General features: G+C 30.8%; 1 protein-coding gene and 3 long non-coding RNA genes across 5 annotated transcripts in view; 3 read left to right on the top strand and 1 right to left on the bottom strand.

Moving 5' to 3' along the window:
- LOC121132604 (twitchin) overlaps positions 1-27,920 on the bottom strand; it is a 51,835-nt gene that overhangs the window by 9,936 nt on the left and 13,979 nt on the right. The gene's annotated exons all lie outside the window — the stretch shown is intronic.
- LOC121132607 (uncharacterized) lies at positions 3,775-4,458 on the top strand. The gene is made up of 2 exons (XR_005869381.2): positions 3,775-4,112; positions 4,176-4,458. It is a non-coding gene; the product is annotated as an uncharacterized lncRNA (long non-coding RNA).
- On the top strand, positions 10,718-12,727 carry LOC121132605 (uncharacterized). Its single transcript, XR_005869379.2, has 3 exons — positions 10,718-12,325; positions 12,399-12,437; positions 12,503-12,727. It is a non-coding gene; the product is annotated as an uncharacterized lncRNA (long non-coding RNA).
- LOC139907689 (uncharacterized) lies at positions 14,755-16,109 on the top strand. The gene is made up of 4 exons (XR_011784416.1): positions 14,755-14,968; positions 15,044-15,082; positions 15,149-15,977; positions 16,095-16,109. It is a non-coding gene; the product is annotated as an uncharacterized lncRNA (long non-coding RNA).

Raw genomic sequence — 27,920 nt, 5'->3', positions numbered from 1 at the left:
ATTAAATCCTGGTATTGACGAAATTTTGACTTTTAACTTTTTTTGTTGGATCGATTAGGGACCAACAAAATGCCATGATTAGAGAAAAATATGTTCTCCCTGTATTTGTAATAGCTAATTTATTATCTATATTATGTATATAGGAATGTAGAATGATGTAATAATTTATTAAAGGTCATACCCCTTACCGTCAAAAAAAGTAATTAATTTTGCTAATTATTTGTTTGATGTGGTTCATTTATAAGTAATTCTATAAAAATAGCAGAGATTGTATGACTTGATTGACTCAAACTAAAGAAACATTCATATCTGCAAGATGGCGCAGATTTACTAAGTTATCGTAAGTAATAACAAAATACGCAAGATGGCGCAACTAGCATCGGGCATGTAAAATAAACTACTTATATAGATACAAACGATAGACTTTCACGTACCGAGGGGGCCATTGAAATCAGAACACTTACAAATTCAATAATTAAGGTATGTTGAGTGATTTAAATTATTCATATTTGGCTATATTCAAGTATAAACAACTAGTTACAAAAAAAAACACTGAGCTCTTTAGCTTACGCATAAATCGAGAAAATGACATTTTAAGCTGATTGACGAATTTCCATTCCCTCACTCCAAGCATTTAGACGTCTCCAGGACCACTGTCTACGCCGTCATCAAGTGCAAACATTGAAAAAGTAGAATGGCTCAGTCAAGATGTGCAAACTGGACCCAAATAAGTTAAATAATACCTATAACGCTAATTCCTTCAAGTCCGTTAGAGCCCATTCAAGAGATATCGGGATCTCATAACAGACTGCAGTGTCCGTCCATCAAACACCCAGGCCCTCAAACCCACTATAAGATAGCACTAGACCACCATGACAGAGGTGCCATGACTTGAAAGCCATCATTGCCACTTAGGGCGGCTACATCAATGATTAAGAGAGCTCAGAGACACATCTATTTACAGTACTAATTTTGTTGATATTCTATTGTTGATTAATAAATTATATCATGTTGAAGTTTAAAATTCAGAGTGTTCATATTTTAATGGACCACTCGGTATGTTATATGATATATGTATATTCCATGCCAAATACTATGTTTCAGTTGTACATCCTACTTGAAGTAGTTATTTAGATAACACTATCCAACAAAATCACACTTTTTTTATGCACAAAAACAGCGTATTCTTAACTTAGAAACAAAGAGAGAGAAGAAGAAATGAGATAGAAACAAAAAGAGAGAAAAAAGATATATTATTATAACATTGAGCCTCATGTCTCAAACTGTATAAACAAATTATTTCAAACTTGATGGGCACAAGAGGACTCCTTGCATACTCGTAGTGAGTAAGTGATTCCAAAAAACGAACATTAAAGGGAGTCCTCGAAGCAAATCCTTTTTCTTTTTATCCTTTCTTTGTTTCTATCTCATTTCTTCTTCTCTCTCTTTGTTTCTACCTCTTCTAGCTGGCGCATACGAATACTCATGGGCTTTTACTATGAGATCAATGCAAAAATGAGTTTTTTCCTTGAAATATTGTCGTGGCCTTATCTTAAATTGACAACGATTTAGAGCGTTTTTGGAGAGTTTCTTTTTTTAAAACTCAAGTTCATAGTTTCAGCTATCAAATGCAATACTTCTGATTACTTTTTTAAAAATTTCTAAAATCTATAATTATTCACAAAAATTAATTTGTTTTACTAAATCAATAATGATTCTTACAACATTAATTTCTTGGAAAAAATTTCAAAATTTACAGCTGTTTACAAAAAAATAAATTTTTTTGAAAAAAATATATAATTGTTTTCAAAAAAATTATAAATATTAAATTATTTTCAAAAAATTTAAAATTAAAATTAAATTTAGTTAAATCACAAGATCTCAGGTGCCAATTGTGATCACTTCTTCGAGAGATAACAAGGTCCGGACACTTTTCCCGTAAAAGAACGATGGTTTTGTTGCTTGTGTGGCGCGTCGTCTTGTGTAAAGTAAACTTTGTCCGGATCAATACCATCCAATTCCAATCATTTATCTCAAAAAAATGCCATTTCTCTTTTAATATCAAAATAACACATCTTATTGGAAGACCCTTTAAAACTTGGTTGTTTATATCCAGAGAATAGCCAATATCAACAATGCTGACGTCACTTGATAACACTCTACTCTTAATGTATCGTTTTGGAATTGTTACTTTAACTTTTCTTTTAAGTTTTGAGATTATATTCAGATTGAAGTTAATACTAAATAAATACAGCGACCTCTATAAAAATGCCATCCGGAGTGTACTTTAGATACACCACAGAATGTGTAAACGTTTCAATATATTTTTATAAGGAGGTATAGCTGTATAATAATGTAAAATTTTACTTATATCTGCATACATATTTCATATTATGATGACATACGGGAGGGGGGATCCATTGAAATCTGAATACTTACTAATTCGATAATTATTAAAGGTGGAGTAATTGAAATTAATTCATATTCCGATATATTAAAGCATCAACAATTAGATACAAAATGAAACAAACCTGAGCTCTCTAGCTTACGTACTCTTCGAGAATATGACACTTGAACGTGATCGACGAATTTTCATCCGCTCCTTCACGCTGGAAAACTCCCGACAGAAGTCTCCAAGGAGTTGAGCGTCTCCAGGACCACTTTCTACGCCGTAAGGAAGTCGTCCAAAACGGTGGAGAGTCAAAAAGACCAAACTGAACCGGGAGGAGTTAAAGGAAATACCATACGCCAATTCCCTCAAGTCCATCGGGGCCCATGCAAGAGACCTTGGGATTTCACACCAGACTGTCCAAAGGGATATCAAAAAGTGAGTGGAAAGAGCTTTGTAAGCGTGGAGGGACCACATTTGATTCCAGCAATGAAAAAAAACCCATCTTCTCCGTTGGAATACTTTTTTCAAAAAGTCTTTTGAGTTCTTTCAAACTCTTTTTTGACCATTTAGGGCCCCCCTATAGACCTGACGTCAAACACTTCCATGAATTAATTTTGAAACGTGTCGAGGGGAAGACCTGCAGTATCTGTCATCCAATCATCGAGGCCCTCAAAGCCACTGTCAGCCAGTACTGGGACTATTTGACAGATGAATACATCCCCTGCGGGTCCTAGGTCTAATGGCATCACCTGGAAGCTATCAATGCCACTAAGGGCAGCTACATTAGTGAATAAGAGAGCTCAGACACACACCTATTGATTGTATTAATTTTGTTGAATTAATATTGTTAATTAAATTTATTATGTCTTTTTGAAGTTTAAAAAGTGTTCAGATTTGAATGAACCACCCTGGATCAATCCCAAAATACTGAATGTCAAATGACGCTACGGGTTGTACCTTAACGTTTTGAAATTTTTTAATTCTTTTGGTAGATAATTTATTATCTGCATGCATGGAATTTAAAATATTTTTTTTTTCTATATAATTTTGATTCTTCATATTAGTATAATGCAGAGATTTATTGGTGTTTTTTTTTGTTAAACCTTTGGTAAGTCCAAATTTCAAACGTTCTTATTTAATGAATCCGTGCAAAAAAAATCTACATAAACAAAGTATCTTTGGAAAGAAGAAATATGATATTTTTAATGGATGTAGAATTTATGTTGTCCCTTCAAAATACGTACTGTCACACCATCCCCTTGTGCATAATGTTTCTTTTTTACTTTACTGATGCCCAATAGGTAAACTATAGTACTTTTGAATCATAGTAGTCAATACTTTACCTTATATAAGATGCTTTAAAGTGTGAAACGTTTCTTGTGAAGGAATGGGTCAGAACGATATGCCGACGCAGACTGATTTTAAGTCCCATTAAGGGCCAACGTACCCCTACTCTTAATTCTCTCAGGGAATTGAAACACTTGATACAAATTAAGAAGTGATAAAAACAAATTACATTAAATTGTTTAATCAATTCAAAGTTAAAGATCATCAAACAACATGAACACTAAAACTACTTTTATAGGTGTATTACTTTATTTGACAATCCTTTCATCCGTTCATGTAAGTTTGTTTTTAATTGTGTATTTTATACAAAATAATATTTGTTTGAATGCCGTAGGAATCGGATGCTGTTTTCGACAAGGACTACTGGTGTAAAGTAAGTGGGTTATCTTTGTTTATTTGCATTCACGTAATACATTTTTATGCTTATCATTTTCAGTTGTATGAAAGCAGTCGTTGCAAAAATCCTGGAACTACTTTTACGCTCGAACTTAGTCTTCTGGTTTTCTCCCAAAAAATTACATGCCCATGTCCTGGAAATCCGACATCTACTCCTTTTCCGATAAAAAAAAATTGAAAAAAAACAAAATTTTCAACTTTAAAACCATTCTTCAATATCTTCAATTTCATTTATATCCATGGAATAAACTTAATTAAATTTTAAAATAATAACTAAGTATGTTATTTACACAAATGAAAAATAATAATTGATTTAAAATGGAGTCTAACAATAAGGATTTTTTAGAGCGATCTCAAACTATAAAACATAGTGTTAAAATGACCGTTTTATCTTAAAAATATATCTTTGGCTACGTGAAAACTTTTACTTCCGCATGCAGTCACTTTTGAGATACGATCCATGACGGTTTTTTTCCTCCCACATCATGCCATTTTTCTACCCTAATTAATTCAATTAAATGAGTGAATTCACGTGGCTGCCAAGTTAAAGTAATATTCATAGGAGCATCAGCGCTCCTAATGGACATCAAATATTCTTGAAGCTAACTTAATTAAAAAAAAGTTTCCCCATTTAGTTTATAGTATTCACTGGTACTAATAATTTGAAGTGGAAAATTGTTTTACAGGGTGGTCTAAGGAGTCTTATTTTTTATCATTGGTTAGAGTTAAAAAGAAATTTTCTGAGTTAAGGTAGGTTCACTGACGTGTTTAAGCACACATTATTAATTAACCCGCATAATTTATCCCTTTCTTATTGTTATTATCCTTGAGTCCATCTTTAATATAGCTCCTTCTATTTTTGAAGGACCTTTTCACAAGATATCTCCCTTTTCAATAATTGAAAGATGTCTTCTCTTTCATGAAAAAAAAAAGGAAAAAGTAGGGAAATTAGAGAAAAGATGAGTTGCGGATGACATTGTAACGGTTTCATCAGTTTAATGTTGGAATCAGTGTGATTTACTCATAAGTTCGAGCCGTATGATTGTAATGCAATTAAACACAACTATTACCACCATTCTGTCGTATAAAAAGCAGAAGATAAACAAAAAAAATTGCACATTATTCCAATGGATTGAAATTAAATTATGATTCTTCACCAGAAAATAGAGAAATATTTTCATGACTCTTTTTCACATCAATTTACTATCTACATTCCTATATTCTCTGAAACACGTAGGTTGACATTAGTAAAAAACAATCCTCTTTCAGTATTTCACCTTAAACCCGCTGCAGCCATGTCTGTATTACCACGGGTGTAATTACTTCTAAACCTTTTATCTTCGTATTGCATAAGACAAGTCACGTGGAAGTATATATAGTATGCAATTTTTGTGAAGTTATAATTACAATTTCAAACCAGCAATAAAATACAACTGTGTATTATTAATATTTTAAATCATTTTTGATCTTATTTATGAGGAGATCCCTTTGTTGGAAATTACACAAGTAATTAGAGGAACGACAATTTTCAAATTCTAATATTAACTCTGAATAATTATTTGAGTTGTTGTTCTATTATTGGATCAGTATTAAAACCATTTTGCATCAGATTATGAATAGTTATGCACATATAGTTCGGTTATTCGTTTTAAATTTCTTATATACATACCAGAAGGACTGAGCTACCTTTACCATTCACAATCTAGAAAATACTTTTTTTTAAATAATCTTCTTTTTTTTAGGGAAAAATAAAATTTTCTGTAGAAAATACATCATTTTGGATAACCATATATTCTATTACTATGTGGGGGACGGCCCCGAGGTGGAGGATCATATGTTGAAATTATGGTTTCAAAAAATATATTTTTTTTAGATTATCTATATTAGTAAGGATAAGCTTATGTGTATGCTTGAAAAAAGGCATTTTTGATCGAAGAAATAACAACGCAGTCACATTAATTATAGGCATCCAGAGATATGTTTATATCATCGACTGTTTATTTAGGGTGGACTGTGTTCCCTGGTGTATTTCAAATACATATTTTTGATCTAAGAAATGATAATAATTTTTTTTTTTTCAACCAAATTTAAAAAAGAAAAGAATAGGACAAATATGTTTAACATAGCCACCGACCTTTTGTGGAATTTGTATAATATCCCATTCCTGTTATCAATATGCTATATATCGTCGGGTTTTACCATGACTCTTTTTTAAATATTAGGTTAGTATTAGGCTCCATATTTTCGAAAATTCAATAAAAATTTATGGGAAAAGTAGAGGCTATGAACAATGTACGTATTAAGAAATAAAGAAATTACTTTTGTCTACAAAATAGCGTAGCATTGCTAAACGAATTTAAAGTCACTCGAAAAGAGAAAAAGTTTTCTTTTAAAGTATAAAAAAGTAATCAGTTTTTCATGTATACAATTATACATATATAAGTTTACCTAAAAATTAAGCAGGATCTTTTTAAATATCCATCTTCAAAGATTGTCTCTGGACAAAAAATTACTAATAAACAAAAACTTCATTAAATCTTCAATTTAAATTAGAATGTTCACAAAATTTGGATATTTTATTATTATTTAATAAATAAATATGCAGCCCGTCAAGAGAAAAGTAAGATAGATTTTTTTTTTTTCAGAACTGAATATGGATTGCATTCGTATTTTTTGACAAATTATTGTCGATTTCTATTAAGAAATTATTGTTATTAACCCTTTGGGGGCGCTACAAATTGTACTCGAAGTAGCCAAAATGTCAAAATAAGGGATACGAAATTCATATACTTTATTTGAAAGACCATATCGGGGCCAATATAACTCTATTGAATCAAAATAAGGTTTTCAGCTTTAGTTAGAAATTATAAATATCTTAACTCATCCCAAAAATTGAATCCACAGCCTATAATTGACTCAAAATATATTGAAATAGAATTGAACTTTGATTTTAGTTGATGTCAAGGGACATCAATAAACTGCATCGGTAGTTTTTATTTATTTTTGAGCCTACAATCTCCGGTTGTCCAACATCCCTTTTTTTACCTTCTTCTTAATAGCCTTTTCGTCTGCTCCCATCCCATTTTGCACTCTTAGTAAATGAAAATGATATCGTTCTATGTATCTTTATCTCATAATTTAAAAAAAATTATACTTCTTTTTATTTTTTTTTAGAAAATACATTCCTATCATCCCAGAGTTCTTTATTGATATATCTTTCTATTGTTCAAAATGATTTGCTTTGGCCTCCACCCTGGGATTGAAGGCACCGTAGCACTTCTTGATAAAAACTTCGGACATGGCCACCCACTACTTCTCTAATGACAACAAATGTCATAATAGAGGGGGGGGCAGTCTTGGGAGAAGGGTGGCCAAATTATGTATTATACTTTGGCCAAGTTGACAATTTATGGCCTCATTTTAGCCTGTTGGCCTTGGTTGTTGTTGAAAGCAGTTACCGTTGTCGTTGTACATAAAAGGTGTTGTCGACGTCACTTTTAGCCGAGCCCAGTCACCAAAGTTGCCCACATAATATTTCATTACTATAATTTATTTTACATAAACAGATATGTCATCTAATAGTATTCAAATTTTTTGCTCTTAATTATCAAGTACTATGACTTAAAGGTAGAAATTGAAGAATAACAAATCAAATCATGATTTTTTAAATAAAATCCACAGTTGTTTACGTGCGTGTATGATATAAAATTTTGTTATCTTTAAAATGATACATCACAAAATTCTGTAAACTGTTCAATTGAAATTATAATTATAGGTGATTTACGTGGAAAAAAAAAGATTTTTATCGTTAGTCAAAATGTTGTAAAATGTATAATTTATTTGTCATGTCAAAACTAACAGATGTACGAGTAGGTTTTCATGTGTTGTGTCCCTTCCATGACTTGTATCATAAAAGGTAGTGATGTATACAAGCCAGATCTTACCAAGCCCAAGCCTTTATTTTTAAGCCCTTAATGAGACAAGATTGAAATGCATAAGCAATAAAAATACACATTAGAGAGGTTACACGATTTTAAGACCCCAAGTCACTTCTTGAATCTTGTAATGAGGATGCTAAGGAATCATTTTAGACGATGATTGGATGTGCCACAAATAATGTCAAATCTTCTTTCTTATGGGGACTCATATTTGAACTATATATGGGCGGATGTTAAAATGATATCCGATCCAATAATATAAATTATTAATTAATGCATTACTTGATCCGAGCAACAGCCATGAGAGTTAAAATTATACGAATAAACATATTTGAGTTAGAAAGTACGGATTCATAAATTTGATCCTGGTTTAGTATTTTTAGCAAGATGACAGTTTAAAATAAAAGAGACCAATTTTTGTGGTAAACAAACTTGAAAAACCTTGGAAAACAAGAAATCTTATCTTGGATTTTTTTAAATCTAATAAGTAATGTTATGACTTTGTGTCGCACTTTTATTGAGAAGTACATAAGTCATACGAGATGCATCAAATCATTTATCAAAGTGTGAGTACTACGTGTATTACTATTAAGGATTTCCTAGAGCTACAAAATCAAACAACTTTTTTTTTACATTCCTCGCTTTTTTTCGGATGGCATGACGTAAAAGATCAGAACAAATGTCTCCGATACTGATACGGTGGACTCAACTCTAAATATACCCGTAAGTTCCAAGGTTAATAGAAATATAAGATCAAACCAAAACGCGTGGACGACTAATGTTTGACTTTCACCATGCTTTTTAATAGCGACGTCAAAGAATATAATTGGTTGCATGATTTGTCAAAACTCTCTATCTTGCCCAACAGTCGGTAGAATACATCACATTAAAACTTCTAGCAAGCCCGATTATATGATGGTCTAACCCTGTATTTTTACTAACCTTAGTAATTTCAAAATCCCATCATTCAATCATTTGCCATATTTTTATTGAAAATACGCTTATTTATTATATTAAAATAGTCAAATTTTAAAAAAGGGCATTCTACTAGGATTGATATTGAAATTACATAATTTAATAAAAACTGTATTTTTACAATTTATTTTTAAAAGAATCTAAAATATTATTTTTTTTTCTAAAATTGATAGTTACTCTCAAGGAACTCTATTTTTAGGAAAAAAATAATCAAAAATTCACATTTACTCACAAAAAATCAAATTTTTTCGAAAAAAATTTCAAATATTAAATTTGTGGGCAAAAAAATTCAAAAATCCATAGTTATTCAGAAAAATTTTAAAAATTATATTTCAAATATGCAATTTTTTGAATAAAAATTTCAATAAACGATAGTTATTCGAAATAAATTCAATTTTATTAATTGAAAAATTAAATCAATTGAAAAAAATTCAAATATAAAATTAATTTTCAAAATTGAAAAAATTCAAATATAAAATTTTATTGAAGTCCTTATATTTAAAAAAAATTCAAATATAAAATTTTATTGTAAAAAGATAAACGAAGCTTGTTTAAAACTCCATTAAAAGGGCTAATGGTATTTATATTTCCATTTTTTTTCTCAAATAAACTATTATACATTTATATTTTTGTAGATTCAAAGTCCTAATTATTATTTATTAGACTCTCTTTTCTAATATTGGAATAAGTTATTCAATTTTCAAATCACAGAGACAGTTGTCATTTTATATTTCAAATGATAATTAAGGTGTTTTTTAAACAATTTGACATTTTTTATTAAATTTAATACTAGGTATTTATAGGGACAGACAAGCAGAAAGTTCATCTTAATGAAGGGGTTATTTTTGAGCACTTGCAGAAAAAAAGAATATTTAAATACAAACTAAAAGCAATCAAAATCATTCCATTCTTATCAGTTTAGCTCAAGTGGAAATATGAAAATTCAAATACTTGTGTTGGCTGTACTTCTAGTCGGTCTCAATTTACCTTCCGTAAGTTTTAATAGTAATATATTTTTACATATCTATCAAAACTGTGGATTTATTTTCAGGAAACTGATGCACTCTTTGGTAATTTTTGGTGTAATGTAAGTAAAAAGATCTTTTTTATATGCTGATTTTTTTAAATACATTTGTACATAATACGATAATCTTTTAGCTCTATTCACCATCTCAATGTCCGGGCTCTCCAGGAAAAGTGTTTACTGTGAGTGTAGGTAATATATTTTGGAGTAAAACTATTACATGCAAATGTCCTGGAAATCCACCACCTCCTACTAAAGCGCCGCCACCTGCGAAGGGTTAATATGGAGAGGAAAACTGAGTCGTTTATTTAATATCACAAAATGATATTGAATAATTTTTATTTACATTCAATGCTAAATAACAAACCAACGCCTTTAATTTTGAATTTGAGTATAATCTACTTATAAATTCTCACTTATTCTTGTATGTAATTGAACTCTAGCTATCATTTAAAAATTGATCGTAACTTTATTTAATAAAAAGGATCTTTTAAATTCGTATATATTTCTTTATTCTCGTCAAAAATAGTTTGAATGGAAAAAATATTCAAATAAGTCTTTATATGTATCTAGCAGCATTGGATTTGATAATAAGGAACCGTTTAAAACTAAACAAGAGTTTACTCAAGATCAATCAGCTTTTATTTGGGGAGGGGGGTGTATGTACCAGAATATTTTGGAAAAACATTTAAAAAATTAAATTTTAAATATTAAATCTTTTGGAAAAATATTTCAAAAACCCATAACTTTTCACATAAAGTTAAACTTTTTGTAATAAAATTTCAAATATTAAATTTTTTACTCTGCAGTATAATTTGCCCCAATGACGAAAAAATTTATATTAAAAAGCAAAAATGCCATAATTTGGAGGAAGCTAGAGCCCATTTCCTTTAAACAGTTGGTCCTTGGGACTCTAATTACTACAGCGGATTAAATAACTAATAAAAAAATTGAGTAATGCCATCAAGGAACGAACTTTATAAGTTTATATGAGACTGGAGGACTGAAGTGGAGTGGACTGAGACTAATAATACAAACCAACTTTCGGCCAGATCGGTCCAGGAAGATTATGGCGGCTCTCTTTTGGATTCGCAAGGAATAATCATCATCGAATATCTGGAAAAGGGTACAACTATCACAGGTGAATATTATTCATCGTTATTGGACGGTTTGAAAAGCGAGCGGCAAAAAAAGAAACCAAGATTGACCAACAAAAAAATGATTTCCCATCACAACAATGAACCAGCAGTTGTGGTCACAAAATTAATGGAAATAAGGTTCCAACTCGAGATGCCCCAGGAGTAATTATCTCACACACCTTCACTTTTCTGTCATCCATCACCAAATCATGGGTTTTATCCATGATTGCTAGAGTAGTAACCTCAATAGAGTGTTCAGAACGTTCAGCGGCAGTTGTTCCCATATGACCACTCTGAAAATTTTGAAACCAGTTATGAAATGTTCTAATCAAAAGTGTAGATTCCCCATTATGTTTATCAAGCTTTTTTTTCCTTCATTTTTTGAAAATCACTCCACTTCCTTCATTTAAACGAATGCCAAACAGAAAGAAATTGAATGATATGGCTGAAAGTTGATGTGTGTTCTTACGATAGATGGTGCTAGTTAAACATAACATCGATACATACCAGTACTGTCATCTCTTGGACTTTTCAAACGACCCTCTTATATATGTAGATATAAGTGCATTGGTTTATTAGATTATTTGAAATGTATTCATGTATATTTCGGCGGATAAATCTACAGAAGATAACACTACTAGTCTACTAATGTTTTTGGTTAATCAATACAGTGTCAACTTGCCCCCTTCTAGAATGCAAATAATTTGATGATGCAAAAGAGAGAATTCGATTAATCAGTAAATGAATAATGCTGTAAATTTTTTACATTTGTCAAAAATATTATTCATGGCCGATCAATAAGTGCTACTACATATTCATATGTAGTGATTAATACCAACAAGAAGTATAATGACTCAGAAGAGCAATTTCTCATAAAATATATTTTTGTAGTGTTCAAGTCTAGGTTTCAAGAATAAAAGGAGTTGAAGGATTTTTCAAAATGTCATCATAAATCAATAATTTTTAACACTTGCATATATATGTATGAACATGTATATAAGTCAATTAATTTATCCATCAGATAAGTTTGCAAAACTAATCGAAGGAAAATATGAAGTCTCAGAAAATTATTTCAGTACTTATATTTTTAACTCTGGTTTCTTCATTTGTTCCAGTAAATATACAATTAAAAATCTGCTTAACTTCAATATCAATTTATTTTTTGTATTTTACTTATATTTGAGTAGGAAACGGATGCTTTCTTTTTTGGAGGCTATTATTGTAGTGTAAGTAACTAAATTGAATAAAAAAATCCATAGTATATTTTTTAATATACTTTACACATCTATAGCTCTATTCAGCAGGTCAATGCACAAGCCCAGGACAAGTATTTACAATAATAGTAAGTAATTGGTTTTGGACAAAAACTATAAAATGCCAATGCCCAGGAGTACCAGTGATTACAACTACTGCTGCTCCAACAACAACTTAATTTGTAATATTTTGTTGCTAAATAGCTTATAAATTGTTTGCAGATATATTTGTTTATGAATGAAATAAATTCATTTTAACCATGTATTCTTCATCTTTTTCAAACTGATCCGTTCAGATGAATCTCACAAACAATTTATGAAATAGTTCCATTTTTTAAATGTATCTGCATTAGATACATTATTAGTAGAACCAGATATAAATAACTATAGATCGCTTAAGGTCGCTGATATCGCATGAGTTCATGCAAATTGTTGAAGGAGAAAACTATCCATGCACATATACCTGGTGCTGGGACCAATTCTTCAGATGAGGATGGCATCAGATGGAGTTGCCCTAGAAAGGAGCAAGGTTGTCAAGGAAAAACTTTTGTGAATTGGAGATGTATTTGGTGGAGACGTATCCCATTGGTCAATCGAACTCGATAAATACTTGTTGTAGGCTTTGGCTTGTGCTCGAAGAAATATGTTACATCATCTTGTCATCAAACGCTGAGGCACATGATCTAAACAGCAGGATACTTTGATCTGAAGATCTGATTAACCTCTTCCAATGATCTTATAAAGAATATTTCATTTATGTAGTTAAGAAGCTGCTTGACTTGATTGATCTTCTTCCCCCCCCCACCCCAAAAAAAAAAATCAGTATCCAGACCTGAGATACCCGTTGCCTTATTCCTATCTGTGAACTCATTTTTGCTGGATTCCGAAAAATGTATGTAATTATGGTTGAAAAGGAAAGCCAATTTGTTATCTGACTATATTTTTTTCCAGATAAGGGTAGAATCCAGTGAAACTGAGGGAAAGAACTATCAATCTCACACAGTATAAACTTGAAACTCTTGCCATATTACAAAAGACAATTAAAACAAATATTTAAGTTATCAAATCTATATGCAATGTAAAAAAATGGTTACTAGCTCCAATTCATTGTAATACTCCTGGGGCATAACTCTTAATAGCAAAACTTGGGTATTTTTTTTATTTATTACTAGAACAATCAATTGTCAATGTCCTGGAACAGCTACAATAGGTGCACCAAGAGTAATTGCAGCTGGAAGTTCATTTTACATAAACTGACTTCTACCCACATCAGAATCTTAGATGATAGAAATAATATTTCCTATTTCCCGAAATCCCAAGATCAGAAAATGTTTACCCAAATGACAATATCCTTTCTGTAGATAACACTCTGCCTGTTTCATGAACCAAGTCTGTCATTGTTTTTCCGAAAGATACATCTACAATAAGACTAAGAGATATGATCAGAGAAAGGTATAAAAACATTTTATACCTAGGAGTTTCAAGAATTATAAAACTTTTTGAATAATAAAATTTGAAAAATTGAATGATACTTCAAATATAAATGTTTTTGCAAGAAAATTTGAAAATTAAATTTTTTGAAGAAAATTTCAAAAATCTATTCATAGAAAATTAATTTTTTTGGAAAAAAATTAGGAAAATGAAAAATATTTCTAGTATAAAATTTCTTGAACAAAAATTTCAAAAACCCCTAGCTATTTACAGAAAATTAAATTTTTTAGAAAAAAATGGAGAATTAAATTAAATTTCTAACATTAAATTAAATTAAAAAAATCAGGGATGAAATTTTTTAGTAAAAAGCAAAAAAATAATGTTTTTGGTGGCGGCTCCAGCCCTTCTAGCCCAACCCTTGTGGCTGCCCCTGAATAGTGTAAGTTTAATAGAGATATGGTGATTTAGCCAGTTTTATTTTAATTTATCCTTAACCAGTAAATATATAAATATATCTGAGGTCACTTCGAAAATTTACCAGGAGATAGAGAGGTTAACAATACATTAGAATAACATAAAATACATCTATGAAAAATTGTATTTTTCATTTTGTCTATCACACATGAATAAATTATCAAAATATTGATATACATATATTAATATTCTGATAATTTTTCACTCATTACATACAAAAATTTAATCGATAGAACTATTCATAAAAGAACTTATTTACTTAATTAAACGAAACTTTTTTCATTACCTAGAAAATTGCAGTGTACTTGAATAACTTCCTAAAGCGCTCTATATGGGAAGTCCTGAATTAAGTACATAATAAATGGCTTACATATGTTTTAAAACATCAGAAAATATGTACAGTGCAATAAGAAGATAAATAGCAATTGTTCACCTTTTGAAGAAATAATACGAATCAAAACTGGGAAATATTATAAAAAGAAAAGGAATTTAGGATATCTGTATCAGTTTGATTTTAAAACTAACATAGTCAAAACATGAAGGTACAAAGTATTATTTCAGTTTTTTTCCTCTGTGCTTTGGTCTTGTCATCTGTTCCTGTAAGTTATTCAAACAATATTATATATTCACAAGCATATCCATGTAAATGATTTTTTTTAATTTTTGGTTATTAGGAGACCGAGGGATTCTTCTTAGGAAACTATTGGTGCAATGTAAGTAACACATTTTCTTTTTGTATAACAACAAACTTTTATTACTTATTAATTGTAACATGTTAGGTCTTTGCACCAAGTCAATGTACTACCCCTGGAAGAGTCTTCACAGTAACTATTGCATATTGGTTTTTTACTAAAAGAATAACTTGCCAATGCCCTGGAGCAACTACAGCACCACCTACTAAAGGATAATGATATTGAAACTAACTTTTACCAACACCAGACTCTCCGAAGATAGAAGCAGCTTAGTATTATTTCGCAGTAAGATATTATAGAGGACTTGAAAATTAGTTTATTTACTAACACTGTTTTATGATAATAAAATATACATATTTGATGTATTTCAAAATTGCATATACTTGAATTTTATTTTAAAAAGTACCATTTTTGTTTCATAAGAAGACTAAAGCACATAGGACTTTTGTTTGAGCGTAAAATGTTAAGCTATTTTCTTATGGTCTATCTGTTTCATATGATACGTCTTCTTCAAATATATATTTATTTACAAAAGAAATCCCTAGACTCGAAAATGTTTCAAAATCCCCTTGGTGGGGATGAGACTCTACGCCTGGTTCATTATGAGCAAAGTCTATCATTTTTTCAATTGCCAAATACATTAACAATAGGGTAGATAGATCACAGATCACCTTTGTTGTATCAGGCATTTCCATGAAAATAAACAATGGGAAAAAGGCCCAAAAATAAGTTGCTAGATAGCCAATTCTATGACAATTCTTCTCAATTATGTAAATATGATTCAATAAATATTAAGCAGGGTTCAAGGCTTAGCAAGAAGTAACTATAATTTAACCAATTAAGGTTTAGAACACAGATTTAGAGAAAGACGTAGAAACAACTACAGCTGACAACAAAATATAGAGTATATTTTTGTGTAAGTGAGATAACACTGTGGCATTATTAAAAATACATTCAGTAAATATATTTTTTATTATAAACGGTATTATTCATTTTGTTTATCAAACATTAAAAAATTGGTACTTATATACAGGGAGCGGGGATCAGATTGCCGCCTACTTTAAACCTTGATAACTTGAAGATGACATTATCAAATAAAAAACCGGTTACCAAATAGGAAAGCTATTCTCGTCAGCTGTGTATACGTAGTTCAGTTAGCATCATGCAGTCATCATATAAGGAGATAAAGAGCTATAAGTGGAACGAGGAGCTTTCGAGGTCCGCCGTAGTTATGGCATTGGTTAATAATGGAGGTGAAATCTACAATTCAACGATTGCTTCAACCTAAGAAGTGAATTTACGGACTGTTCAGCGTATCCGTAAGAAGCTAGAGGACACCTGGGATGTTGATGCCACCATAAAGAGGGCACCCAAGGAGGAGGGCGCCGACAGGAAGGTCAGGGACCCTGACTTTGTCGACAAGGTGAAGAAGATGGTTGAGGATGACCCTACCAGGTCCATGAAGGCCATGGCGAGGGATCTAGGCTGCTATGAGAAAACAATAAGGGACTGTGTATCTGACGATTTAAGGTGCAGGAGCTACAAGACGCAGGCGGGTCAGATCTTGGCCCAGACGGCAAAGGACAACAGGCTGATAAAGTCAACAAAATTGCTCAACAAGCTCAAGCACCCAAAGCAGCCCGGGATGCTGTGGTTTTTCTCTGATGAAAAGAATTTCTGTCAAGATCAGAAGGCCAACAAGCAGAACAACGGGTGGATAGCCACCTGCACCAGCCATGTGAGGAAGGTAATGAAGACCAAGTTCCCTGCAATGGTCATGGTGTTCGCGGCGGTCAGCAGTGAAAGTCATGTTATGCCTCCCCACATGTTTGAAACGGGTCTAAAGGTCAATACAGAGGTATACCTGGATGTTATGGAGAAGGTGGTTCTGCCCTGGATCCAAGGGGTGGCCGGAGACAGGCCCTGGGTGTGGCAACAGGACTCAGCACCCTGCCATGTGTCCAAAATCTCCATGCAGTGGTTAACCGAGAACTGTTATGACGTCGTAACCAAGGATTTGTGGCCTCCGAACTCTCCCGATCTTAATCCTTTGGACTATTTTGTCTGGGGATATGTCGACAGACATACCAACAGACATCCCCATAGCACCAAGGCCAGCCTGATGGACTCCATCAAGGAGGTATTTGGCAACATGGACAAGATGGTCAGAAGAGACTACAGCCGGGTCAGAGGCCGTATTGAGGCCGTTATTAATGCCAACGGGGATTATATCGAATGAATGGCTACTCTATACCTATATGCTCATCATAGTTTTGATTTTCAATAAAAAAGTTAAAAAATGTATATTTTGTGTTGTTTTTTGTAGAAAAATATTTTGGCGACAATTTGATCCCCGCTCCCTGTATATGAGTCTTTTTCATAGTTTTACATTAATTACAGACAAAATGTGTATACGATGAAATTATTGATAAAAATTGTATTGATTTCATAAAACAAAATAGATAGGTACTCGTATACTATAGCATATTTGAATAATGTCTCAGGCGCTTTGATTGGGAATTACGGAATTAAACACCACATTAATCCCTTACATATGTTTTAGAATATCGCAAAACATTTTTAGATGTATGCACCAAGTCAATGTACTACCCCTGGAAAAGTATTTTCAGTAACTGTTTAAAGTTTGTGAGGGATTTACACTCTCACTTGCCAAAGGTCCTGGAGTAGCACCAACTATAGCGGCACCTGCTACAACATAACCTAACTTCTACCAACATCAGACTAGTCGACGATAGAAACATTTTAGTATTATTTCGCATTGTAGAGGACTTGAAAATTATATTATTTACTAACACTGTTTTATGATAGAAAATTTACATATTTGATGTATTTCAAAATTGCATATACTTGAATTTTATTTTACAACTAACAGACTTCCTTACAAAAAGTCAAAAGTTCTAAATGTAGGAGGAGATGTCTTCCAAAGTATATTTTTATTGTAGAAATTAATGTAATTATAAAAAGTGATGAAATTACAGTTGATATGAATTTTGATATTCTTTATTTTCCATAAGAATTATATTTCATCGGATAAAAATTTGATGTACTTTTATGTGATTTTACATACTTGGTGCGTCAATATAAAATGATATTGCACAATAATCAAGACAATTAAAATATCTCAATTTATCTTTTTGCTTCATAGCTACGTAGGTACAAGCTAATGATATTCAAGCTTGGATATTGACGGAAAAAATGAACGGAGTTCACGCTTTCCGTTCATTTTAGAACGAATGAACGATGAAAGGGGGAAAAATGAACGATAAACAGGAAAAAAATGAACGGCGTTCATTTTTTATTGTTTCTAAGGGGTCGTTATGTAACTATTTGTTTACAGAGATTACTACTTTTTTTCTTCTTCATTATGGATGTAAATACCTTTGGGGGCCCCTTAAATAAAATTAATTAATATAAAAAATTATTAACCTGCTTTTGTGTGTTCATTGATTAGTTTCTATGAACTATCTTATATCACACCAATGGCAAATCACTTCACTATGGAATAGTTGTTTAGGAAATAGGTATTCTAGGTTAGGTAAGAGTGCAAAGGTAAGAATTTTCTACATACCCATTCATTTCTTATTCTTATTGCTAAATATTTTATTAAAATTTGCATATAATTTAAGACAAGGGGATCAATGTAGTGTCAAGTTATTTAACATTAATGGGGATACTTATAAATAATATGTCAGGTATGATTTTTTTGGTGCCTGAAGAGATTTATCTCAGATTATGTATTTTCAGTGCTATGCTGTTAGGACTCTAGTGCATTTATATTTACAAGTCTGACTTTACTGGATTTGTTACCATGTAGTCGTGGGAATATTCAGTTTTACCGATCCCACAAGAAGTTTATTATTTCCTGTTATCTTTTTGTAACTAAGTGGGCTTTTTATTCATTAAAATAAATTAAAGTACTTCTTAATCATTATTTGTATTAAAATAGTAAAAGATTACATCATTGATACATAATTTAATTATCCACATCCCAAGTACTGTCAATCTTCATTTAAAGATATTCACCTCATTTTTGTCTTGTAGAAAATATTTACATGTACACATTATTAATATATATGTAAATACTAAAAAAATATTAGATATATTAGTGTTGGGTTTCGGTTTGGAAGTCCTAACCCGGTCTGAAACCTTTATGATTTTTAAAGCACCGAACTAATTTGATAATTTAAAGAAGGTAGGTATCAAAGAAAATTTTACCTAGAATGCTTCCAAATAAGTTATCATTAAAATTTGGTGTTATAATAATTTTGTTAAGAAATGTAGGTGCTTACAAACTTTGTGATGTTACGACATTGATTTTTAAAAAGATGATATCTAATCTTTTAATAGCAACCATAGTTATGGGCAACTTAGCTCGATAAATTTTTTTACTCATGCTTTCACCGTGTCAAATCGATTAATTAAAACTCTTATGAAAGTTTACTTTCCTATTTTTTGAGTTTTTTTTATTCATCTAGAAAAGTTGCATCATACAGATATAACTTTTCTAGATGTTTTGAGTTTTCTTATGACCATTAATATGGTCAATTTATAAAAGCTCCGAATTTATTGGATTTGTTGCCTTGTAGTCGTGGGAAAATTAATCTTTATCGTCACCCCAAACCTTACTTCTTCTATGTTTTTTTTTAACTTAAAAATGAACGGAAAAATGATCGAATGGAGAGGAAAAAAGTAAAGGAATGAACAAGGAACGAAAACTTTTTGAAAATGAACGAACGGAAAAAGGGTGAGCGGATCCAAGCTTGATAATATTCATAGACGTATTTGAGCTGTGTATCCAAATTTGTAGGATGACTTACGATTCCCAAGTATATTAACTGTATTTAAGAACTTATATATGATTTACAGACTTTTATTGACCCAACATTACCCTCAAAATAAAATCTATAAATTTCTCATTGTTTATTGTGACAATCTATTTGGGCTACTTCAAGTACAATTTGTAATATCTCCAAAACGGTTAATAAGAATAATTTGCTTGATAGAAATTGATGATGATTTGTCGAATCTTACAATAACTTTGGTCCTAAAAGAATAGTGCAGGTGGAGGATGTTTTTTTGTTTTTAGCCCTACTTCAAAACAAAAAAAAAAATGTATTGACTCAAGACTTGAGCCTCAACTTGAACGCAAGTCCAGATTTTCAAGACGTAAAACTTGCTTAAAAATTATCTATAAAAAGATTTGATACTAAATATTGCATACTTTACTTGGGATTATTGGGTACGCCAAATGGTTGGTGGAAATTTCATTTCATTTTTTCTGCTTCAGTCGATGTACTACCTCTTTCTTATTATTTTTTAATTTAATTTAGATAGTAAGTTTAGATCCATTACTTTTGTTATTAAATCTAACTAAAAATTTTATCTACAGGGAACCCTAAATACTCTAAAATAAATCATTGTATGTTATTTTTTATTTATATAGGGTTTTTCATTAATAGTGCTCACACTTTTTTTTTTTGATAAAACGAAAACGGTTTGGAATATCAACTATTTCTTTATTTGCCGTTAAAATACATTCTAGTTAATTTATGAATAAAATTTGATGTCGTTTGAATGACCGCCACGTGCACGTTTTACGAAGTCCAATCGTTGAACCCAATTTTCGACTACTTTTCCGTATAAATTGGCTGAAACTCCAGCAATTTCGTGTTGAATATTTGTTCTGAGCTCTTCTAACGTCGACGGATTATTGGTGTAGACCAGGGCTTTCACGTGACCCCAAACAAAATAGTTTAGAGGCGTTAAATTGCACGAGCAAGGCGGCCAATTAACTGGTCCATTTCTGTAGATAAGACGCTCACTAAACTTACTCTTCAGTATATCGATTGTAACATTTGCTGTGTGTGAAGTGGCACCGTCTTGTTGAAACCACACCGAATAGTAATTTTTTTAGGGATGTTGTAGCGCCTCATGAATCATGTGTTGGTTTTTCCCGGCCCAATAGCGCATATTTTGCTTGTATATGATCGCTGAAGATGATTTTACGTTGAAAATCAGGATCATTTTCGATTTTTCTTTCAGCCCATTTTACGAATTCCCGATGTTTGAAGTGGTCAAGCGGCTTCAATTCTTGTGTCTTATACGGGTGTAGGCCAAGATCTTTTTGCAAAATTCGCCACAACGATGTCACAGAGATGCCCAACCATTGAGAACGGCGCGTAAGAGATAAATTTGGGTCATCTTGAATTGAATTTTTACACTTCTTGCATTTCTTTGGCTCACTGGCACATGTAGCGTGTATGTGGGCTCAAATTTTTCCACCAAACGTTGAATTGTTGATTTTGCAGGTCAATTAGGTTCACCATAAATTGGCGCTAACGCTCTTAAAGTTTGGATCAAAGACTCACCACTTTTCAAATAAATTTTAATAATTTACAAGCGTTGCTCGAGTGTGTACTGCTCCATGATAAAACTACAATTATTTCTGAGCACAGCTGTCAATGAAACAATAAAAAATATGACGTCGTTTTTGAAATCTATCAACGTAAAGTGTAAGCGTGTCTATTGAAAAACCCTTTATTATTAGATAATAAATTTTTACATGAATACTATCTCGGAAATAATTGAGAAAAAAAAATAATAGAAAATTGTATTTTTTTGCCGAAATTACAGCCTTGAGTCTCTTAGGAAAAGAGCCACGGCAGGAACGGACCATCTCCATGAAAATGTTGTCCCATTCTTGAATTGGGGAGGCTTTCAGTGAAACTTAAATGAGGTTTTTTATACACCCTGTCGCCCAAAATGGACTAGATTCCAAAATTCATCGGGTTCAAATCCAGACTGGATGAAGGCCAAAATTCACGGCTCCAAAAGCTAGGGAAATGAGTTTTGAACCAAACTTGTGTCATATTATGTGTATGAGAAGAAGGACCATCTTGTTGGACGGTCCAAGTCTCTTCTTTGAAGTGAAAATTTGCCTATGGAAGAAGACCTTTCTCCAGGATGTTATTTTCGTAGACTAAGGTGTAAAATTTTTCTTCGAGAGATTACAAAGAATAGAGGTGTCTAAACGGATCTGCTGATGGTTCCCCAGACCATCTCAAAATTTGTTTTCGCATCCGATTGATTCTACGGGGCCCATCAGATCTTTTAATTGTAACCTGATAATTTTGAGAGTTCTATTTAGCTTCAACAAAAAAAAACTTTCTCATCACAAAAGATAATGTTAGAAGTCTTGCACAAATTCAACTGACTGAGGAGTTTCTTGCTTCGGTTGATTCTTTTTTCTTAGTTTTTTACTGAAAGGAGCCGTCTCTTCAGGTCGTTCTTCAGATTTGTTCATTGTTGTTTTGGCCATGCCTAGCTTTACTGCCTTTTACAGAAGATCCCCTCTGGATTTTGCCAAATACTCTCCCGAATGATTTTAATGTTATTCTGACCGTTTTGTTTGGTTTCTGTTAATTTTCATGAGCTTCAAAGTTTTGAAAATATTTCGTTTGCTCTTTCTTAAGCATTGAAGTTTGAGGTTAGCATCATTTTTTACTTCCTAAAGCAAAGTATTTTTCTATGTAAAATCAATCTGTTTTAATGTAATGTCAGAAAGATAACTAATTTATCAACAACAATGAAAATTTTCTCTATCCAAAGATAATAAATGATGCCAAAGGAATTATATGCGTTAATTTTGTACAGGTTAATTTTTTTTAAACCTACGGATCTCGCTTTTTTTAAATCATGTACATTGACTGCAACATTTTATCTACATTGACAACCACTTCACTACCGGAACATAATTCATTAATGCAATTATTGAAATATGTGTGCATATTTTTTTAGAAATAATTCTAATTTGCAGTTATAATTTTTTATTTCAGATCAACTTTAATTTTGAACAATAGTAATTCCAAATTTTTATTGTTGAGTTGAATCAATATTCCTACACTCCATATTATGTATAGGGCTTAACAAATTTATTAGTATATTTTTTCTATCCTCTACATCAATAACTTACAAATTGTTTGCCTAATGGAGAATTAATGTTTATTAGAACTGTGATTTAATTAATTGTGAAACACCTGCGAAGAAAAAATTACTGCTTGTATCTCAAATACTATAGATAAAATATGGAGGCATTCATTTAATCTGACAATCTGCATGATATAAGAATATTGCTGAAATGAGATTTGAAGAAAATATACGCTAAAAATGCACATATTTTAATAGGAAAAGTTTGTGACAGTTAGTACTGATCAGTAGTTTATATAAATGAAATATATTTTTCTTGATTGTGATAATTATTTTTTTCGGTTTGATGAGCATTTCCATTTGCATATTTTCAAGTGGGCACTTTGTTTCTCCCCTTACTAATTCTCCAGAGTCAATTTTTATTAGCTATAAAAAGTTCGGAAATGATATGTTTCCTTTACAATAAAATAATAGAAGTGAAATAACTGGAATTCGAACCAGATTGTCTTTTTTATATATATGTACGATAAAGATAACCTTTGGCAATAGAGTATTACCAAATTTGAGACTAAATTTGAAATTTCGATATATTTGTTAATTAGGACTTTGTATGAATTTAATAATAAAATTAAGATTTTATCTGGAATAGAAACAAAATGATTGGGCATCTAACAAGACTTTTAAAAAAAATATGTTTTTTATTTGTTGTGAGGTAAGAAATACCTTGATTAATGATAATCTACCTTTCATCTGAACTGAAGTTTACATGAATTTTGTCTGCTTCCCAAAGATAATCACAAGTAAATTTTCAGTAATTTATGTACTTTTCCATACTTTCACGAGTAAAAATATTCAATAAAAATGTCGTTAAGGGCAGTTAATATCCACTTATATGACGTCAAAAGGATTATTTGGGAATATGAGCTGCCTCAAAATTTCACAACTTCTTTTTAAAAATAATATTATTATTAAAAGTAAAAAAAAATAAAAATTATTGGAGTCGGACATTTGACTACCCTTACTTTTGAGAAACATTTATCATGAAATATTCTCTAGGCAAACATAAACATAAATTATGTTGTTAGAAAGTACAACATTTGTTATAAATTATGGAAGGCCCTTTCCAAACATTATTTCTTTTCTCTCCCTCAGTATACACATTTTTCCATACTTCTTCAATCATGCAAAAAATTTGGCAAATCCTACAAGTTCCCTAATGAACTCTGTTTGTCCAAGTGGCCCATAATGATTATACGCATGCAAATATTATAGAAAGGCTAGCTTTAAAACTTGGTCAGAGGTCGTAAATCACAGGAATACTATTTAATTAATTGCTATCTACTATATTATTGAATAAATATATCATTTCTATTAATTTTGTTGTTGAATTTTCATTCATAAACATACAAAAATTATTAACATTTGTATACCCATTGACCAATTGTTACTTATTAAAACTTGTAAATAGTATAAAAAGATCTGTAATTTAGGATCCAATATCAGTTTTATTTTCAAAACCTATAAAGTGAAAAGATGAAGGTACAAACTATCATTTCAGCTCTTCTCCTCTGTGTCGTGGTCTTGTCATCTGTTCCAGTAAGTTATTTATGCAATATATACTGACAAGCATATAAATTTTATTCAAAGTAAATAATATTTTATAATTTTTGGTTTTTAGGAGACCGAGGGATTCTTCTTAGGAAACTTTTGGTGCAATGTAAGTAACACATTTTCTTTTTGTATAACAACAGATTTTTATCACTTTTAAATGTAACATATTAGATGTATGCACCAAGTCAATGTACTACTCCTGGAAAAGTATTTACAATAACCGTTGGAAATTGGTTTTGGACTAAAAGGATAACTTGCCAATGTCCTGGAACAACTGCAGCACCTCCTGCTCAAGGATAATAAATTGAAACTAACTTTTACCAACACCAGACTCTCCGAAGATTGAACCAGTTATTATTAATTTTCATGATATTATTTTAGAGGACTTGATTTTTTAAATTAATTAAGGCTGTTTTATGATAAGAATATACATATTTAAAATTACAAAAACATTTTTATTGCTATTATTTTATCAAAAATGGTAATCTCTTTCCATATTTTAAGCTTGAATTTTGAACTTGCAAATATTGATGGTATAAAGTGCAACACATTCTTTCCTTCATTCAAGGATTAAAATTCGTCGGCTAATTTTCTAGTAACAGATATTTCAGAACGAATTGAATCAATTTTCATGTTCAGTAAACAACAAAAACAGTTACAACAAAACTTCATTGACAAAATTAGACTCTGCATTAGAGTATCCAGATAAAAATTAGGCGTTAGATTTTTTTGTCTCGTTCATCTTTCCTTTAAGATTGTTGATCCCTAACCTTTCATACATAATTCGGCTTTGGATACAAAGTTTCAAAAGCCTTGCCTGCAATTTATTCTTTTACTGTTGTTATATGTTATAATATGCTGAGTTGGATTACTTTTAAAGCAATAAAATCTTAGACATTCTTCCAACGAGCAAAGATAGACAAGTTTATTATTTCCGTGCGTGTAAATATCTCTGTTGAGGACGGTTTCAGAGGATAATATTTATTCACACTTCTTACATTTAAATTGTGTGCTTTTAGTGGATTTGTCAATAGTATCCATGGGATATACGACCTTTGACCAAGTGTCAAAGTCATCCATTCCATAATATTTGGATTCATATCTCTTGTTGCAAACAGAGCATTCTAGGGTACTTGCAGGATTTTTAAATTTATTTTCATTAGTAAGGAAGTATCGAAAAATGTGCATACTGATGGAAAGAATGGAGATTTTGTTTTGAAAGGGCCTTCCATCACTTGTCGCAAATATAAGACTTTCCTGCATGAAATTTATGGTTATGTTCGCAAAGTGAATATTTCATGACTTATATTTCAGCTAAAAAAATAGTTTTTAGAAAATGTCAAAGGCAATAATGTTATGGTGAGAAAATTGAATCATCGTTAATAATAAAAGATACTAAAATTAATAATTATTTAATTATAAGTTAATTAAAACAATTATTTGAATGCTTTCTATATCCAAAATAATTGATTGAATGATAGTTTTTAAGTGTTTTCTTTTTTGCACTAGAAATATTATTGTAAATTAATCTAAAGCAATCTAACTAGTTAATTAAATTTAAAATCTTTAATAAATTTTAAAGGCTTAATTGATCAAAAATCTATCAAAAAGGACCTTTTTGAGAGGTTTTTTTTTAATATTGAAATATAAGATCTATTTTATAACTTCAGCTAGGATATAAAGTACTTTAAGAAAAAAGAAAAATATAATTATTTCTATGTAAGATCTTACAATTTTACTCGATTTTTGGGTTTTTTTTTATACATTTTTATTAATATTATCAAAATAAACTAATAAATAATTCATTTTTCAAATACTGAATTATTTGTATCAATTTTTTATTACTTTGATTTTGATCTATATAGTTAATTTAAAAAACGACTTTATATGCCAAACTGTAAAGCTTGAAAGTTTTAATGATTATATTCGTGTTCCACGGCATAAATAACACAATTAAATATGGGTTTCATGCAGTGGGACATAATGCTGTTGGATGTTGAAGTAATTGTCTACGACATTATTACTTTATTCGCTAGCAAAGGTTTTACAACACTAACGTAGTGTATTTTCCAGTTGGCGTTTCTTAACCTCTTTTTCTAATAAGTATTCTAAATGTGACGATTGATTGAATTAAAATTCGCTCTAACAATTATTTGATAATAATTATCATTAAAAAAATTATCATAACTTATTTTTGTGTTCACGGGCCAGATATTTATAAAATATAAAAAGTAATTTCACATATTTGTTCTCAAGTTTGGCTTCAGAAAATATATAATATTGCAATTCCATTCAAATTGAATTATTAATTTAATGTCATATCTCCCTATAAAATTAAATATATATTTGAAAATGAAGGTTTAAATTTGAAGAAATCACCAAAATATTTGTAGCACCTTGTAAAAAATGAATGGTTGTTGAAATTGAATGAAATTCAAGTATTTGTAATTTTTTAAGTGAATAGACTAAGTTAATGGGACGTGTCTATGAAGACTTATTAATATAAGTGATGATAAAAGATATATCCTTAGAACAAGAAATGAATGAATTCGGAATCCCATTTAACATAATGGCAAATTTGTTCTCGAAGGTACTCATCCTGGATATGGAATGTAGTTTTCTCGTCGGAGTCGATTAAATAATCAGATGCATGTACATTTTGAAGATAGGCCTTTCAATTGCTGTGACTGTTCGAAAGACTATACTAGAAATGAACATTTTATTTTAATAAATCATTAATCTCATCTGTACACCGACGTTGTCAAGGTAAGTTCTCTTAGCCTGACTGTTGAGAAACATTCACCATGAATTATTCACTAGGCAAACATAAACATAAATACAATGCAGGAAATTCCTGCATTGTTGTGGTAAATGATGTAAGGCATTTTCCAAACATATCTTCTTTCTCTCCATTAGAGTGTAAATTTATTTATACTTCCCCACTCATGCAAAAATTGCCAAACCATTCAACTTCCTTAATATACAATGAGACCCATAATGAATTATATGCATGCGAATATTGTAGAATGATTTCATAGAAACATGGTCAGAGGTCGTAAATCACATAGATAGTATTTAATTAAGACTATATTATTGAATTATTATATAAATATTGAATAAATATATCATTTCTGTTAATTTTGTTGTTGAATTTTCATTCATAAACATACAAAAATTACAAACATTTGTATACCCATCGACCAATTGTTACTTATTAAAACTAGTAAATAGTATAAAAAGATCTGTAATTTAGGATCCAATATCAGTTTTATTTTCAAAACCTATAAAGTGAAAAGATGAA

This window comes from Lepeophtheirus salmonis, chromosome 2 (assembly GCF_016086655.4).
Source record: "Lepeophtheirus salmonis chromosome 2, UVic_Lsal_1.4, whole genome shotgun sequence".
Classification (NCBI taxonomy): Eukaryota; Metazoa; Arthropoda; class Copepoda; order Siphonostomatoida; family Caligidae; genus Lepeophtheirus; species Lepeophtheirus salmonis.
Note: the sequence above shows the minus strand (reverse complement) of the source record. Positions and strands in the feature narration are given on the sequence as shown.